General features: G+C 46.9%; 1 long non-coding RNA gene across 1 annotated transcript in view; it reads right to left on the reverse strand.

Moving 5' to 3' along the window:
• Positions 1-1735: 1735 nt before the first annotated feature.
• The window catches only part of LOC119457456 (uncharacterized), a 233798-nt gene continuing 219074 nt past the window's right edge, over positions 1736-16459 (reverse strand). The window contains exon 4 of the long non-coding RNA XR_005193269.2: positions 1736-4645. This is a non-coding gene — a long non-coding RNA (uncharacterized LOC119457456). The remainder of the gene's footprint in view (positions 4646-16459) is intronic.

Genomic DNA, 16459 nt, shown 5'->3' on the forward strand with positions numbered 1-16459 from the left:
CCATAGCATGCTACTCCCGATGGGTATGATGAAAAATGAAATGATATGCACACTCAAAGACACAGATATACACAACATAAGCAAAACACGCCACAAAACTCAACAAACTAATCAAGGTGCGCACGCAGCACCAGTTCCTTGGAAGACGTTGACACGCTGCATCGATTTGTGAACGCGCCACGCGAGAGCTGATAAAGCGCTCACGTCCCGCATTGAGACCAGCGTCTATGAGGAAGTTTAAACGTGTCCGGTTCGAGATGCACAGGCAGCGCTAGTACATGGGCCAAGGACGTGTCACAGCTCGAGGAATGACAGTGTTTGATGAATGTTCAGTGCGGACATTCAGATTGTTCTTTCTATAGCGTAAATAACCCTGCAAGCGCAGATTAAGTGCGCTACGTCTTCCCGTATATAAAAGGTGCCTGGGCGCAGTGGCGACCTTATCCATTTGACATTAAATAGGAAATATACTTAGCATTTGCGTCATTTAGCCGAATGCGGTGTAAACATGCCTGATCGTGGCTGTTAAGGCCACATGGCATGCGAAACTCGCACACAGAATCGTGGGTGCAAATAGGTCCGTACTGGTTTTCTGAGTCGATCCAAGCAGCACGCTGCTCATATGCCACGCACGACAAGGCACAAGAGCTGATCCACCATCCCTCGAGAAAAGTATCGGGAGTATCTCGGTAGGGTTGTGTGCTGAGCCAATAAACAGCGCAGTCTGCATGTACATTTCCGGCTACTCCGCAGTGAGAAGGCAGATATTGCGGGGCAAAATATGTTGTGTACCACAGGCTTCGGTGTGCAAGCACTTTATGTCGTATAGATAAGCTGGTCATTGGCGCGTGGCGATTTTAGGCATAACAGGGCAGCACGTGAGTCTGTGAAGAGGACCCAGGAGCTCACTGGCTGCTTGAAGATGCAAGTGAGAGCTGCTCGCAGTGCAGCCAGCTCCATGCAATGGAACAAACCCAAGAGTTAAATCGCGCTCGTGCGCTATATGTTGCTATGAGTCGCCGAACTCCCTCTTGCTGGCATATATCTTTCTGAAGTCATCGACGTGCTCCCGCCTCACTACCAGGGACCTTCTGCGCATTTACTGCCTCTGCGGAAGTTATCTGCCAGGCCTATCGCTGCGACAATGCCAGGCTTAAAATACAAACAAAATACTCCCGTACTATAGTAATTAAGTTTTTTACGCTACAACACATCTCACGCTGCTTATGACAACGTCGTCACATCTACGCTGACGGCTCTTTGACAACTGACTCATCTGACATAGCTGTGTGGATTTTATCAACATTCCCACGAAGCTCGGGCACAGAAACAGACAATAAAGTCAGGGAAAGCACAGGCCTGGGAAATTCTTTTGCGCTTCAAGTATGAATTCTCACAAACTTGCCCAAATCTCAGCTCTTATAGGAAATTAATTGTTATGTTTAATAGAAATGCAGGAATAATAAGCTGAGCGGAAATTAAAGTGGATGTGAATGGAACCTTGCCTAAAGTGGGAGCCGAACCAACACCTACCGCCTTACGTATATATATATATATATATATATATATATATATATATATATATATATATATATGTGTGTGTGTGTGTGTGGTGTGTGTGTGTGTGTGTGTGTGTGTGTGTGTGTGTGTGTGTGTGTGTGTGTGTGTGTGTGTGTGTGTGTGTGCGCGCGCGCGCGGTGCCTTACCAAGTAAGCAGCCGCGGCGCCATCCTTTGTACGCTCTTGTATGTATTGGTGCACGAGATTATAGCCTTCGGAATGATAGCGGGCGCCGTTCCCAGCCTGGCATATGTGCTATACTTTCTGAATCTGCAATAATGTGCTATTCACGTTGTGCTCAATATTTTAGGCGAAGCTTTATAGGCTCACAAGTGTTGACGGCGGTGGAGGTGTTACGCTGAAAAGTGGGCCGATCCTGGTGATAGTACAGAAAGGGTCCAAGCTCAACGGCACAGGGACAAAAAAAAAAAGAGAGAAGAGAGAGAGATAGAGAAAGAGAAAAATAGAAATAGAAAGAAAGAAAGAAAGAAAGAAAGAAAGAAAGAAAGAAAGAAAGAAAGAAAGAAAGAAAGAAAGAAAGTAAGAAAGAAAGAAAGAAAGAAAGAAAGAAAGAAAGAAAGAAAGAAAGAAAGAAAGAAAGAAAGAAAGAAAGAAAGAAAGAAAATCATCACGATCGAAGGTCAGATACACAAACGACCAAGCTTCTCTTACCCCCATTTTCTCGACAGGGGAAGGGCTGGTGATTTTTCTCAAACTGTTGTCAAATATCCCGTTCTTGTACATATTTCTCTTCTCGATGCCATCGGTGTTAAGCGCAGCCCTCCGATTCTTGGCGCCATCTATGAGTGCCATGCATAATTATTTGTAGGAAACTCTGTGGAGCAAAGCACCGACTGGTGGCACAATCTAGCGGGCGCAGCGTCAGACTCACAAGCTCAGTCATGGCCGGCGAGATTGGGCGGCGCGCGGTGGCACAGTCCCATCTCGGTGGCCATGGTTCCGCTGGGCCCAATTCATGCGGTTCATTATGCCGTGCGTTGGAGCAGCTGACACGATTTACGCGACTCCAGTTACTCGCATCACACTCAGCTGTACCTATAGTCTCGAATACTGAAAATCTTGGGCAGGTTCGAAGAATGTTTTCTTCAAATAGTTGGCAAGGTATATGATGACGACAACCACCTAAAACAAACTTGTTTCCCAGTTTGGGAGAGCGCGCAACATTTTCTACAAATGGGCCAGTTCGAACTTCATCTTCTGCTCTTATAATCAGGGCAGCTACTTATAAAAACAGTTCTTATGTTAGAACAGCTCGTAAGAGTAGGCGTGATCAGTAGGGTGAATCATAACGTTGGACACATTATTAACGAAGGCTGTCGGCCAATGGCAAATAGCACTTACAAACGAAAAGCTTTGAGAATGTCCCTCATTCACGAAGCAGTTCTTATGCTCGTAAGAACATGAATTGGCCATTAGTGATAGCGATAATATTAGCAAAGGCAGCCGACCGATGGGAAACAGTATACTTGAACTATTCGGTCCCGGTGTTCTTCCGCCGAAGATGTGCACGTGATGTTATGGAAGAGTGCTGTGGTGATCTAAAACTGTTCTCTTCCCCTGGCACCTCGTCCAAGAAAAAGAGTATGAAAGAAAGAAAAAGAGAAAAGAAACTACTGAGATCCCGCGAAGTAGGGCAATAAATGTTATGTGAAGCATTTTGCAGGTAGCTGTCTATCTAGTGTTTCAAGATGGATGCAGCATACCCGTGTAAGGTATAGTGTAAGGTAAGTTTATTCAGTGGGAAGTGTACGGTGGGCAGTTGTGTGCCTGTGACAGCAGCAAGGAGATGACACGACGACTGCTTGATTGTACTCCGCCAAAGAAATGCGACACAATCTGTTCGTAGGTAGATCGCAAAGGATGAGGCACTGGATAAAGAAAAAAAAAAGTATTTCGATGTCACATGCAAAAAGGACCCGCGCGGACAACGCCCATCCAAGCACCAACAGAAGGCCAGTGGGAGGCCCAGCTGACAAGCCCAAGACCTGAGGACCAGCTACGGCTAGTGAACAGGGATAGGCTGTCAGAACAGGGCCACGGCTACCTGGAAAAAAGGTGGCCGCGCCCACCTTCGGGCATCAACAGTTTGGTCTCCGTAATAAAGCTTATTCAATCACTCGATGTAGCATTGCCTCACACTTCTATGTTGCAAAATATGGCATAACTGCGCATTACATGGGAGGCGTATGATAGCTTCACCTATTTACTGCCGACCGGGCGGACTGACACGCTTCTGCGAACAGCTGCAATGACCTACCGCAGGCACGTGGTACTTCGAATGCTGGCAGCACAAAGATGCATAAATAGTACGTTAATTGGCGTAACTTTACTTCCTCAACTTTTAGTGGTAATGTATAGGATAGGAATAAACTTTATTTGTCAATGTATGAAGCAATTATTCCATAAAAAGCGTCGCAGATGAAATACAACTGCACTGCGAAACGCGCGGAGTGATGCATCTATGACCGCGCTGCTTGGGTAGCGCTATAGCTGCGGAGTATGAAACTGAGCGTAGCGTGTAGAACACATCGCCACGCTGTTCGATGGAACACCCATCGCGCAAGCTCATTCGGAAACGAGGGCGGCCCACAAGGATTAAATGAAGAAAAGTAAGAATGCGTGGCGAAAGAAGGTTTGGAGTAAGGAGGAGTAAGGGGGGTGAAGGGGCGGTAAAGCCAAGGCCGAAAGGCGCTGTGGAAAAAGAAAAGAAAAAAAAAGCAAATGCGGGTGGCGGAGGTACGCCGAAGGCAGCTATACAGCAATTGGCTGTTTGGTGAAGGCGCGCACTTCAACGCGTCGAGTGGCTTGCGGCGACCACATACCGCAGAAGAGACTCGAGGAGCCGGCAAGCTGCGCGTTCCGGCAAGGACACGCGGTGTGTAGATGAAGCCCATGGGATCAGCACCATAGCAGCAACGAGCGAGCGAGGAGTCGATGGAAAAACAGAACGAAACAAAAGCGAGTCAGGCGAACGACTGAGGGGGCACTTCTGGTCGTCTTCTTGATGCCGTCAACTCGAAGCCGTCATCCGCTCGTCAGCGCCGCTCCACGGCCGCCGGAAAGACCTGCGAGACAAGAGAAAAAAAGTTGGAAGTCAGACACGAGTGTGGCGTCCGGCGAGGCAAGAGATAGGAGCAAAACCTGAAAAAAAAAATGTATATATACAGACAGATGGGAAGACAAATTAAGCTCCAGGAAAAGCCAAGGACACTCGGAGGCTGGGAATGCTTTCTTTGTATATCATATACTATTGACTTGTTTTAGAGCTACTCAAAGTACGCAGTTGTTAAGACAAAAGACGGTCTTCTTTGCCGTACGTTAGCGTTTGGCATTAACACGTACATGTGATGAGCACGAGGCAAGTAGCGCGGATGCCTACGTACAGAGAATCCACGAGAGAAGTATAATGTGAATCTAATGCTCGCATCGCGCCGTTCAACGCGCGTGCGCACACATCTAAGAATTCATGCGTACGTCATCATCATCGTCGTCGTAACTTATGCCCTCTGCAGGACAAAGCCCTCTACCAGCGATATCGAATTACTCATGTTTTGCGGCAGCTGATTCCACCAATGCCATGCATGTGAATTTCCTCATTTGACCACATCACCCACTCATCTGTGCGCCTTCGTCTACGTTTCCCTTTAATGTTCTCTTCACATGCCCACTGATGCTGCACCTATAACCTAATCTTCCATAACCGAATAACCTAACCTAACTTATCCTATATTCAGTTAGAAACATAACTTTACGGAACAAACCCCAATTTGCGCACCTTGTTGATGCTGCAGCTAACACAACGTGACGTAAAGTAACCTAGCCTAACTTAACCTAACCTAACCGAATCTAAACAAACCCAATGTGAGACCTGTTGTGAAAGAAAGCTCTGAGGCAAACCTCGTTGGTGCTGCGTTCCTGGGGCTCTGGGTTCGTCGTCCGTCGTGGTCTATTTTCGAAGTTTTCCTCCCCGTCTCGCTCGCGTGTCTCCTATATACCTGTTTCGTAACCGGAGCGATATAGGAATGTGTTTGCTCGGGCACCGGGCGGCCCCTGAGAAGAAGCGTATGTGCCTGTCGTGTTTGTCTTAGGGAGTGTGCGATGTGTGCGTGTGTAAACCGTATACCTGCTGCTCCCGCGGAGCATTCGTCGACGGCCCGTCAGTCCGCCCATCTCTTGCTCTCTCTGTCAAAGTCGCGGACGAGCCCCACATCGTCCTCTTGTGCGTTGTTTGTCGACCCAGCGTGCCGACTCCTACGTCGGCAAGGAAGCCGGCGAAAGTTTGCGCGCACACCAGTGGATCGCAGGGGTGGTCCCAGTTCGAATGGCTTAGTAAAAAAAGCATACTTCAGCGATTCCTCCGACTCCGAACTCATTCGCTGCGACAGCATGCAGGTTCTCACAGCGGAGATCTTCTTAAGAACAACTGAGTTGCGATACACATAACAGTGAATTCGTCTGCTGTGACCTACGAAATAAATGCGCAAACATGCGGCACCGCTGTCTGAGTTTGCGCGATGCACGAAACCCCGCAAAAATTGACAAGCGCCAAAGTTGCGCAATAGAGTTGATATAACACACTTCTCAGTTCGCTTCTCACCTTTTGAAATCCCGAAGCTCTATCTGCTAGTGCCGGCTGCTAGTTCCGGCTGCTAGTGCCGGTTGCTATTGTCTGAAAATGCACTACACAGATGCCACCGCCACTAAGTGCGAAGCAAAACTCCAGGTTTATCATGCCCTCTTTGCTTACCCACATAAATTATTGATTAATATAGTCTTGGGCACCACGAGTTTACGTCGTGGTGCCTAGGACTATACTAATTATAGTTAAAAGTGTAAAATTGCCGCGCGATTGGCCGCTAGAGGCACTTTGCATGTTTTCGCGGGCTTCTTTCACGCTTGGAAAAAAAAACATTTTTATGTAGCACGTATTGAACAACAGAAAGCTGTATCGGGAGTTTTTCATGTTGCTCTACAATTTTCGCATTGGCCTTTTTCATCTAATTATAATATTTGAGAAGTTTATAAAATAGTTAAGACTAATTATGCAATTAGGCGGAATGCAAAAAATAATTTGAATATCTCCAAGCGACGGCAAACAACGCTACCTTGGTTGTGGCCAGCTACGTGGCACTTGCATATTTTAAAAATCTTGGTGCATGATAGTTGGGACACCCTGTATACTCTGGAATAATACCGATGACGTCGCTTACCATTACGACGCGACCACGGAGTATGATAAAACATGAGCGCCTACTTGCCTGCTAAGGCAGTACAAGTAATTTGCCAATTAAAGCTTCGTGGAACAAAAAATATATGACATTGAAAGTTATTGCTCTAACACAAAGGGCAGTGCCTTGCTATTTGAAGATCGAGCCGGTTGCCTAAGGACCAAAACATACCGGAGCAAATATTCGGAGCTAGATGAGGCATGTGTATGCTGCAGCAAAGATCCGGAGACCACTCAACACATCCTAATGGAATGTGAAGGGAGCTCAGTGAGAACAATAGGTAACGTACACCTTCCAGTAGCGCTTGGGTTTAAAGTGGACGGAAGCATCAACCGGTCAGCATCAGTCGAGATAAGCAAGAGACGCTTAGAGTATTGGTGAAAAAAAAGCAGGAAAGAGATATTGATACGACCTGATTTGATCTCTTAGTCATAGGTAAAAAAAAATTAAATTATGGGGTTTTACGTGTCAAAACCAGTTCTGATTATGAGGCACGCCGTAATGGGGGACTCCGGAAATTTGGACCACCTGGGGTTCTTTAACGTGCACCTAAATCTAAGTACACGGGTGTTTTCGCATTTCGCCCCCATCGAAATGCGGCCGCCGTCGCCGGGATTCGATCCCGCGACCTCGTGCTCAGCAGCCCAACAATTAGTCATAGGTAGAGGTACAAGGTAGATATTGAGGGGAAGTGATGAATGAAATGTATACAAAATTGCTAGATAAAAAACGTGTATAGCATACCTGATTAAATCAAGCAGGCTAGTTGACTATTCACCGCCCCGTTTCAAAGGGGAGGCCATTAAATCATCATAATCATAATCCACCTGTCTCTGAAAATTATTATTGCTACCTTGTATTGCTAACATGAATTGTTAATAGGGAAGGAAGGGATCAAAAAGATGTTCTACGATTACTCGAAGGATAGTGCGCTTCTTACTGAGGCTAGGGCTATTTAATCACGCAAAGTTATGAAAAGAGGTTTGCCCAGTGTGGGCGTAGCATGCAAAAATACTGCGGAGGCTTATTACACATATCTTGTTAGAATATCGGAGTATACATTCAAAAGCAGATAAATATCTGTTTAGTCTTTACGAAGCCCCGATGTTAAATATTATCCCAGTAAATTTAAGCAAGAGACGTTTGGAAGATTTGCGGCACGTAAGCAGAGAAAAGCGACTTCAAAAACTCGTACTTCAAATTATAACTTACAGTAACACGTATGAAAAAACCAAGCCATTGTTTCGTGTCTTCCAAATCCTCCCATTTGATTACTTACGGCAATTGAAAACGGCTGTTTTCGTCAGCAACATAGTGAATCATAATCGCTCATTTCACTCGTGCATTTTTTCTACGTCTTCCCGTCCCACAAGAAACCTTACGCAAGGTAACTTCAACCTGCCCTCTGTAAATATTATTTACGGCCGGGAAAGCGACAGGTACAATTTATAGGCGTTAAAATATGGAATAGCTTACCATTAGAGGCAAAACAATTAGGGGCACCTACTGGCCAATTTCAACTGTTTTTTTTTTCTTTCAATGCTATGGTTACTTGCACTGTATCTCCCAATGTCTCGCATACCTGTTAAAATAGTCACTTTTGTCACCAATTGACATACTGTGCCACGTTACATTGCTCGTATGACGCCGTGTTTATCAGTTATTTATTCTTTTTGCTAATCGAGAAAAAAAAAACTCGATGTTTCTACCATTGTTTATCTCTTCTGTCGTAATATTTGTATGGGAACCTCAAACTCAGTTATGCACTTCAATTGTTATGTACACTTTTTTACACATAAACCGTGTGCTTACAAAAATTGCATGATATTTACTGAAAGTGCCTGTGTCGTATTCAGTGATATATTTTTCTTCCATCGGACCCGTTTCAGTGTATTATTCATTCAGTTTATTATTCATTCAGGATACATAGTTGGTTGTTAGTAGTATACAAGCGAGGGTCCCAAAGTCAACGACTGCAGCGGGACCCTCGGTTAACAAGATTGGTACAAAATGATTAATTGATAGAGCAGTATAAAAATTATGCAATCTACAAGAAAATAAATAGTGGACATAGTAGTGGAAAGGAATACACACGATTCTATAAAAGGAGTCATACTTGTAATTAAGAAAAATGCGCACATTATCAACCTCAATTATACAAACCTATTTAACAAATGAAGTATACACTTTATTTGCAAAGTAAATTAAACAGGACAACTAGTTATACAAGCCGTTACTAGCCTTTGGCCACGGGTCCAAACATTTCTTTCATATTTTGTACGACGTATTGCATAAACAAAGCAATAAACTTGAAAAATTGAAACCCGAGTGACACGGAACAAACATTGGTACATAGCTGGAGGATGATGTAATAATGCAACTAATATAGACTGAAAAGAATTCGAATGGAAACATATTCAATGACACTAAAGCGCACGTTAAAGAACCCCAGGTGGTAAACACTAATCCAATCCCCCATCCCTACACACGGCTTGCCTCATAATCAGACCATTGGTTTTGGCCCGTAAAACCCCAGTATTATTTTTCAGTATGACAATAAAGTTGCCTATGAACTTAGTAGTTGACTGGAGTGAAGTGACATGAGTCACAACTCCGTTTCAAATGGCAATTCACTTATAATCATTATTAACATCAGCCCTGTAACAACCGCAGCGCGGCGCCTCTGCTCTCTCGCAACTATAAAGCTACTTGAACCATAGAGTTTCCTACAATAATTACCAGAGGGAACTTTGGCGCTGCAATCGTTCAGCCACCATGGGAATGATGGGTAGTACATATGGATTTGTCTGATCTTCGTGTTTGTGGATTCAGAAGTTCTTGTGGCTTTGTTCATTACGCTTGAGGTAGAAAATCCGGCGTGACCAAGCGATGGTAACAAAAATGGTACCGACGATAGTCGGCTTCATTCGGAAGCACGTAATTATTATCGGAATTCGAAATGCTTACTGCAGCCTGTTTATTAAACTGCGTCAATAAATGTACACATTAACATAGTAATCTTTTCTGCCCTTACCCCATCCCCCTGTGCAGAGTAGCCAACGGGCCACTTAACCTGGTTAACCTCTCTGCCTTTCCCCTCTTATTTTCCTTCCTTCCTAGGAAGGAGCGCATTGATCCAAACACCCTTCTTGATTGATGTCAGCTATAGGCCAATAGCAGCCGCGTATGGGCGTCCGCTTTATTATGGAACAAAGCGTCCGAAAAATAGTGAGGAGCTCGTTTCCGTTGAAAAGAAAGTGCTTGAGAGAAAGGTGACATTGCGCTTCGCTCGCGAGCTCCACGCGCCACGCAAGACTGCAGATCTTGGCTGAGATATGTTGAGAGCAGCGTATGCTATCCGCGGACTGTGTTTTTTCCACCAAGCCTGCGGGTTTGTGCACGACCCCTTTAAGTTACTGTCAATTTTCTGCTTACCTGTACGTACGGCGGCGTGCATTAACAGAGAGAGAAAAAGGTAAAGGAAAGACAGGGAGGTTAACCAGAGGTTATCTCCGGTTGGCTACAGCTCGCGGAAAAAGAAACAGGGAGAGACCACGCTACGTTGCCGGAAATCATGGGCGTCCGGATGGGGGGGGGGGGGGGGGGGGGCAAGGGGGGGCGGCTGCACCCCCCTGGAAAAGTTGGACAATAATTTATTTTCGCTCGAGCTAAAAAGATGATTAGCACACTCAGGTTGCTCATATTCGTAGAAGCGCCATTCAGGATTGCGAGCAAACTTTGCACTCTGCACACTATGACGTAATCTTGCTGGTAGATAGCGAACAATTCTGAGAGGAACGCTTGAGGTTTTCTATCTTGAACTTCGAGATCTACGCAGTATTATCGCGAGAACTTCCGCTTTCTCATAACTTGCCGGCTACATTTAGGAAAAAGTCTGGACCGCCACACTTAGTAAGAAAAGTGTGACACCTTCCCGGGGCGTCACATTTGCTTGTAGACACTCCTTGCCAAAATGACGAAATTTCGACCACCCCGCCACCCAAACCAAGAGTAAATCCGCCCCTCAAAAAGCTTGTACGCTTGTAGTGCACTGAAAGCCAAGGCCAGTAGTGTCATTATGCGATCCATTTCAACTAATTAAGATAGGACCACATAATTATTTTGGTCCCAGATAAATGCAACCGCAACTAAATTTGGTCTATGGATACCTATCAAAATAGGATAGTCAAATAAATAAGCTTTTTTATTAACGGAAGAGTGTAATTTGTAGGAGTCTATGCATTGCTTCATTTTCTGGTTATGAAAACGATTGTCAAGCGCTTAGGACGAATTTATACAGTGAAAACACCCAGAGAGCCACACTGCCATGAAAACAGCTGCAGTGCGTCGGCGGTACGATTTGCCGGAGGAAAGGGAAGAAGGCGACGTTTTTTTCTTATATATAAAAAGTGTTCGAGAGAAACAACAAAAATGGAGGCCCGCACGCTTTTTCCGTACTGTAATGAAAACAGGTATAAATGAACGCCGCAGCTAGGCTTCGGAGAGAACGAGTAAAAGCATATGAAATCCATGGAATTCCATTTTGTGCATGACCCCATCACTGAGCTGCAACGTATTTTTCGCGGCCACCGGACAAACGCTGTAGAGGAGTTCTCTGACATCATGAATGCAGCAAGGGAGGCAGCCAATCACTTAAATGTGGTGATATCTGTACCAAGACAAGTCTCTCGTCAGGCCCACCGAGACAACTACGGGATTCAGTCGCCGGAGGAATAGTACCGTGTAGAAATACATGTGCCGTAGTTGGACTCTCTCACTGCTTCTTTAGCTCGCCGCTTTTCTGAAAGCAATGAGAGGAGCTTCAAACTTCTCCAGCTGCATCCATAAAATATGAAGCACTTGAGCCGTGTTGAGTTCGCTGCCTTCGCCGAAGAACTCCAATGCTTTTACGGCATCGACAACCTCAAGGCCATCTCTTGGTACGAGATGTGGTGCAACAAAACTGGGGACCCATCAGAAATAACCTACTGCGAGCTTCTACGCCAAGACATTCTTCCCCGGTGTTGCAAAAGGCATTGAGGTGGCTCTGGCTTTGCCAGTTAGTATACCTGTACGGTCGAACGCTCCTTCAGTACAATGAGGAGTGAAAACCTGGCTACGCTCAACGATGACAAACGACAGGCTGGACGGCCTTTGTATGATGAGTGTGCACCGAGAGCGTGTAATGAAGCACAGAAATGACTTTATCACCCGTGTCATCACGCAATTCGCCCAGAAAAATCCGAGACGTCTGCAGTTGCTGTTCAAGGAAGACTGACTGAGTGACTGTAGTTGCCTGTTTGTGAACATATTGTGCTGTGTGCTGGTCATCAATTCGGGTGAGTCGAGAACCCCCATGCAGCAAGACTAAGCACTCTTCTCCACGAAGTGATAGTATCTTTTTGCATTTTTTATTAATTTTAATTGTTCGTTAATAAACTCCAATGCATCTCTCCAAGCCACGCATTAATTTGCTGTTTGTATTTTTTCTTTCGTGTCTGTATTTTACTTATTTATTTATGAATAAATTTACGCCGCAAATAGTGCCTTTTTGCTGCGAACATACCGCTGCCCCCCCCCCCCCCCCCCCCCAAAAAAAAAAAAAAAAAAAAAAAAAATTGTGGGCGCCCTTGCCGGCAATTCTGGGTAAGAGTGGAGTGGCGTTAACGTAAGGTTTTTTATATCGCACAGAATGAGAAGGCATGTATAAGTGACAAATCTGTAATGTTGCGCAGCAATGAATGAAAGTTGTTAGAAACAATAGTGCGATTTGGTCGTTCTTATGCATTGCAAGAACACGATGTTCCTCGCCACTTGTGTTCGTTGCGGTCTGCGCAGCTTCCTTGCGTCTTCGTATGTGTGCTCTCTGCTCCGAATGAACTTTAGTTGCGAGTAAGGGCTTGTATTGTGTCTACCTTCTTTAGTTGGGTCTAAGCTGTGCGCTCGTTAAACCTGCAAGAGCGCCAAGAATGGAAGAGCCGGGCGGTGGACGAAATCACTGTATATAAAGCTAGGCACGGCGCGTCGTCGGGACATTTGCACGCACCAATATCATTGTCGGCTCTCGTCTCTGTATTCTTTCGTGGACCCGACATAGAATTGCAAAAACAAAGAGAGAGAGAGAGAGAGAGAGAGAAAGAAGAGATGAAGAGAGAGAAAAGAAGCAGCGATTCAGAAGCGAACTAGATGACCGCTGCTGACAATACAGTGCATTCTAATTTTGGTTCCTGCTCGTACGGGCAGCCGTTCATCGCCGGATTACAATCGGGACGAAACAAGAAAGAAAGAAAGAAAGAAAGAAAGAAAGAAAGAAAGAAAGAAAGAAAGAAAGAAAGAAAGAAAGAAAGAAAGAAAGAAAGAAAGAAAGAAAGAAAGAAAGAAAGAAAGAAAGGACTAGTTGTACGACACAGAAGATAGGACGAACGACGAGGAAAGATTCAATGCTGCGACGCAGACAAGCGTGATATGTGCACGCAGAGAGCGTGGATCCCATGGGGCGCGGCCATACAGTTTATTGCCACACACGCGCGCAGAGCAGACGTGAGCCCGGGGACCTCGGTTTGGAAATTAAGCGGTTGTTTGTCCATGAGTAATACCCACCCGGCCTCCCCCAACGGCCTCCGCGCGTCTCTGCCTACACGCTTCCTCTGCGTCTCTTCAGCGCCTCGCGACAAGCGACGAACGAGAAGGGAGGGAAACGCAAGCGGGCATCGGCGGTAAAGCAGCAAAGAGCGCGACATCATCTCAGGTCCGGGTCCTCCAGCACCCCGAATCTCACTACGCCCTCCACCCAAAGGCAAACGCCGGGCTCTCCCGTGTCTCTGCAGCTTCCTTTCAACACACGCCCGCCCTCCAGCCTGCCTGCCTCTTCCTTCTTTCCTCACAGTGTCAGCATCACGTGATGTCATCCCAGCCAGCGGCGCGTCAAACCTTCGCCCCCTCCCTCTTCATCTCCGCCTCATCTTGCTCCGTTCTTCATTCGTCCAACTTCCGGCGCAAAGCCGAAAGCGTGCACGCGAGAGAAAAGACGGAGGGGGCTTCCCCGCCATGCCCGGCAGCTATACGCGCGGCCCACCCTCCAGCGACGACGGTCGGCGCTGCCTTTCCTTCCATTTTAGGTGGGGGTGGCGCCAAACGCTGCACACACACACACACACACACACACACACACACACACACACACACACACACACACACACACACACACACACACACACACACACACAGTGAAAGACGACATTTGTTTGAACTGGGATTTGTAGCAGTGACGGCGGTGGCGTCTCCCGCCCTACAGACCCCGGCCGCTGCTCGCCGGCAGCGGCAGTATATAGCGTGCGACGACGCATCGTGCAAGAGCTTGGGAGCACGGGTACCGCTTGTGCGTCGGTGTGTGTATGAGTAGGCGGTGTGGAAAGGGGAGCCGCTAAGAGTTGCACGGTAGCGCTCAGAGAGATCGCTTCCGCGCTAGTTCACTCAGAAAAACGCCGCATCGCACCGAGCCACACGGCACTATACTCCGCCAGCATGCATCAGGGACGCCACAGGGCAGCTCGCTCTGGCTCTATTTTTTTTTCAGCGTTAGAGGAAAACCTGCCACGCAACGCCCCAATCCTCCCCCCTACACCTACTGTGCCACCCCAGCCTCCGCAATTCACCTCCAGCCCTTACCGAAAATCCTGCGTCCGCAAGCCTTACTATAGACTGCATCGCGGCAACAGTGCGGTGTGGAAGATGCGAAGACACGCAAGTGGAAAGGCCAAGAAACGCTGTTCAAAGCGAGCGAGCGAGCTACTACCGACCGGCCGCCAGCATAGAGGACGCGCTAGCTCGGTGGCTGCGGATGTGTTGAGAAGAGAGGCCCGAAGCTGGTCGCTGCGCTGCGCGGCAAAGCACTCTGGCGTCGGCGGGCGGCTCTGTTGACTCGACAAATTTTGGAGGGGAAAGTCTGCCGTCGAGCCACGAGCAGCCTCCTGCAGCCTGCCAACCGCCGCCTGCTGCCCTTCTACAGCAGGCTACCGCCAGAGGACGCTGCTCTAGCTACCCGCTTCTCTCTGGCGAGCACACGATACAGACGACGCCAGTAACCTCCCCCTCTTTCCACTCACTTGTAGTAGGCCTATACGTTGCCTCGCGGCTGTTGGGCGCGCCGGCTGGCTTCTCTAGGCCTAACATAGGCCTAATTGAACTCTGCCCGAGCTGCAGCGAGCCACGAGGCCAGTGCCGCGCGCGAGCCTCTAACCTAGTATTTAAAACGGTGAGTGAAAGAACTGAGCGGAGACTGTATATTGGCACGGGCCGAGGAAAAGTCATGGTCCGCAAGCGCTTTCCATGGTTTGTCCCTGTTTTTCTCAGCGCACGACGAATTGAACATAACGCTTGCCGAGTCTGCCTTCTTTCGTCCCGTCTTAAGGTTAAAACATGCTAGCATTAAATCAAGCAGATTCGCGCATTGGGACAAACGGCACTGTGCCATGCCGTTTGATTGTGGAATGTACCCGCCGTGTATATTGCTCGCATCAACTCTTCAAATCCCTAGCAATACCCTCCCTCGGCAGCTGCACCTCCACCAAAATATTACGCGAATGAAGCACTTACTACACAGAAGACTGTTTACAAGGTACATTCACAAAAAGGATTGCAACGCTAGCAAATAAGCTTTTACGAGAGCCCGTTCATCGTCGTCATCGTCGGGGCGACTGTGTTCCTCCGGCCTTGCTCAATGGACACGCGTATCATTATTTATGCAAACTGGGGATGGAAGCACGACACATCGCGACTTGCAGCCTGGCGCTGCTGCCTATGTTTTGGCAGGTGGTGGCAGTGCAGTTTTGTTTTACTTGTTTTTGACGCCTGGATTATTGCTACCACGAAGCATGCCGAAGTGCGAAAGCGTGACCTTATATGAAAGGGAGAAAGACAGTGCCGGTAATTAATTCCTTCGGCATAGTTCATCAGTATACTTGTCAGTCGTTACATAGTTGGCCACTGAGACCACGCTGCAGAAAAACAGTGACGTCGCGATAAGTGTGGCAGCGGCGCTCGCGTGTTGGTCCTCTAGCGCACGTGGTTTGACGTTCAGATGCTGTACAGGTGCATGTGTTATTACTTGTGAGGGACACCGTAGTAGAGAGCTCCGGATTAATTTCTATCACCTGGCAATCTTTAACGTGCACCTAAATATATATAAAAAAACACAAGTGTTTTTTGCATTCCGTCTCCATCGGAATGTGGCCACCGCGGCCGGGATCTAACCAGCGACCTCGTGTTGAACAGCGCTACGCCGTAGCCATTGAGCTACCACAGCGAGTATCCTCTAAGTTTGCAATACTTAAAAAAATAATCAAACGTCACACAAGTTATTGCGAAATGCAAAAATGTTCCGGCTAACAGCACATAATTTTTTCGCAGTGTTGATTTAGCTAGAATTAACCGGAGCATCAATGCATTTCGCCACAGAATTTGAGGACATTGTTTAGAAAATGGCGCTGAGATCGGGATTTAATTCTGCTAAAGTTTAGATCAGATGAATACTTCTATATTTAGGCTCGACTTGAATTCCGTAATTGGGACATGGGCCGTAAACTTAAAATTATAAAATTAATCAGTGATACTTCGTCAATTAGTGAGTACCATACTGCATTTTTCAGTGCA

The sequence above is a fragment of the Dermacentor silvarum genome, chromosome 7, assembly GCF_013339745.2.
Source record: "Dermacentor silvarum isolate Dsil-2018 chromosome 7, BIME_Dsil_1.4, whole genome shotgun sequence".
Taxonomy (NCBI): domain Eukaryota; kingdom Metazoa; phylum Arthropoda; class Arachnida; order Ixodida; family Ixodidae; genus Dermacentor; species Dermacentor silvarum.